Source organism: Arvicanthis niloticus, chromosome 3 (genome assembly GCF_011762505.2).
Source record: "Arvicanthis niloticus isolate mArvNil1 chromosome 3, mArvNil1.pat.X, whole genome shotgun sequence".
Lineage (NCBI taxonomy): Eukaryota > Metazoa > Chordata > Mammalia > Rodentia > Muridae > Arvicanthis > Arvicanthis niloticus.
In genome coordinates, this window is record NC_047660.1 from 26,951,665 (window position 1) to 26,954,589 (window position 2,925).

General features: G+C 39.9%; 1 pseudogene; it reads right to left on the reverse strand.

Annotated features, from left to right (window-relative positions):
- Positions 1 to 1,981: 1,981 nt before the first annotated feature.
- On the reverse strand, positions 1,982 to 2,101 carry LOC117706445 (small nucleolar RNA SNORA17; annotated as a pseudogene).
- Positions 2,102 to 2,925: the final 824 nt, after the last annotated feature.

Sequence of the window (2,925 nt, forward strand, 5' to 3'; positions counted from 1 at the left end):
AAGATTTTATTCTTTGTGAATTTTTCAATATGAACCCAGTTTCACTCATCACACACTTCCCTTGTGCCCACCCTCCAACCTGAAACCCCAGAAAAAAAAATCTCATTGTGAAAGCTGTAGTGTGTCACAGTGTGTCCTACAGAATATATTTTTGTCCGCAGTTCTTTGCTTACAAATGTTCATTGCAATGAATCCTTGACCTAGTTAGTAACTTCACTAGGATATTCTCTTTTTGCTCTGTGCCATGGAGATCCTATAGTTTATATCTGTATAAGCAGCCCCTTCATTCACTGCAGCAGCTCATCCAGGGGGTACATGCTGTTGTGGGCCAATTAAAAATCCTGGTGTAGAGAAATTTTTATCCAGATACATGGTTACAAAATAACCCTAATTCTCCTCTTCTTACAACACTGGGGCTAGCTCTCTTGCCTGCCATAGACGACAAGGGACAAGAGAAGGAAGAAAGTTATCTCTCCCCATTCTGGGTCACCACCCAGTAGATACATCTCAGGGCCAGTTTTCCTGTACTCAGGCCCTCAGTGCAACCTCACACACAATCCTCAACATACAGGGTCAGCTGTACTGTGCTGCCTAGGTGAGCTCAGGGTCTGTTCTCCTGAGTACTGTAGACTGAGAAGGGGAGGACCAGATGTCCCACTCTGATGACCTCAGAGTTAGCTCTCCAGTCTCCCCATTGCCCATGCCACTGCATTGCAGACAAGAGTCAGCCCACTTTCCCATCCTCATACACTCTGGCCTAGTTTGCCCTCACCTCTGCTGTTAAGATCAGATCTATTGTGCTGCCCAGGTAAGGAGGTCCAGGGCCTGCTCCCCAATGTGCTGCAGCTAGTGATGGGAATGGCTACCTGTCCTCCTCTCAAGACACCAGGGACAGGTCTCCTGCCTATACCTACTACAAGTAGGGAGGAGAGAGTACAATGAGAATATCTCTCCCTTGCCAATGTCACTGCACAAGAGATATGTGATGGAGGCCAGCTGTCCCATGCTTATGTCCGCCAGGGCTAGCTCAACCTTAACTCCTACATTGTGGTAAGCTGCTCTCCCCAGTACGGCACCTGGTTAGGCGTGGGTTCAACACTTCTGTATCCAGGGCCAGACCATAACCCCAACCCCAACGCCAAAGCCAACCCCAACCCCAACCCCAACCCCAACCCCAACCCAAACCCAAACCCTAACCCTAACCCTAACCCTAACCCTAACCCTAACCCTAACCCTAACCCTAACCCTAACCCTATGTTGCCCAGGTGAAGTATTGGGGCAGTTCTCCACCTCCCAAAGACACCTCCACAGGAGGAAGCTGTCTGGGTTGTAGTGGTAACAGAATCCTACTACTGTGGGACAACAGACCCAGATGTGGCCTCTCAAAATACATAGGCCAGGACCCAGCCATGTTCCCAGATAATATCACGACCCTCAAGCCTCTAGTTCTGCCACTGTTCATTGTGCCTATGTTCTGTTTCATTTTCTTTATATTTCTCCAAAAACTTCCTTGCTTCTCTTAGTGGCACCTGAGATCTCTGAGTGTCTGAGTTTATTTCAGGAGTGCTATGGCTTGTCTGTGCATTGTGGAACAAGGTAGTCATCATCTCAGGCATCATCTGCCATCTGCTACTCCAGGCCAGTGTAATATGACCTGGTGGTCATCTCAGGCTAGCTCCCTTTCTGAATCTCAAGACATCAGATTGGTGTCTTTGTCTTCCTCCTCAAGATACCAGACTGGTGTCTGACTTCTTCCTCTTTCAGGCCTTCCTTCATTTCCCAACACTGTGGTTATTACTCTGGGGCTCACTTGTGATGTCCTTGGTAAGTTTTTTTTTCAAGTTTTTGTCTCACTCCTATTGGATCTTATAGCTCTAGACAGTATGTCTCCTCTCCAGCTTGCTCATTCTCTGCCCTGGTAGCCCATCTGGGCTTGTGCAGAGCTGGACTGATGAATGTCTGAAGTTACCACTGATAATGGAATGTTAGACTACTACTCATTCAGGCCTTCATAGGCCAGAATGTTGAGTGTAGACCTATCCTATCTCTTCTCTGCCATTTAATGATAGACATGGGTGGCAACAATAGTTCCAGGGTCAGGGACATTTAATTCTTTATGCAAAAGAAGAAAATGCTACATTTATTACTATGTAATATTGAATTAATTTTAAATAAGAATTGTATCATTATGAGTGAATGCTTGATTTATATTTTTGTTTTCAATACTTGTATTCCAGGGATAATGTAACCATATCTTGTCTGACAAAAAACAAACTTTATTTTTATTCTAATCATCTATTAAGATTATCTAATAATCAAATATGATCATTAATATTTAATACATTTCTGTTTATTTCTCAGAAAAGACTTTAAATTAAATATACTACTTACTAGGTTTTTAACTATATTTCAAAAGTATTTTTCACTGAGTGATTTAATTTATGTACCTTTTTAGAGGAGTACAGTAATGCTAGACATATGTAAAACTCTAGACATTTTTATACAGTAATAATCTTAATTTCTTTTGGTGCAATGATACTAATGGTCACATAAGAATTCCTAAAAATAAAAATTAATTTGTTTCAAAATTAAACAAAGTTCCAGTTTTTGAAATTTTCATTTAAAGTACAACAATTTAACTCTACTACAGTGTTTAGAGAATAATTGTAATATATTTTTATTTAAATTTTTGATACTATAACAAATTCATGAGAATGAGTAATGTGACATTTCTTTATTTTATTTATTTATAAATATTTATTTTCATATTTATTATTTTTATTATTTATTTATATTATATATTTATCATTTTAGTATTTATTTATACATATTTATTATCTTTATTTTAGAGGTGGTCACATATAGACTAAGATTAATAAGATTCCTATGTAATTTCTTGCTTAGTAAGTGGGAACTAATTTCAAA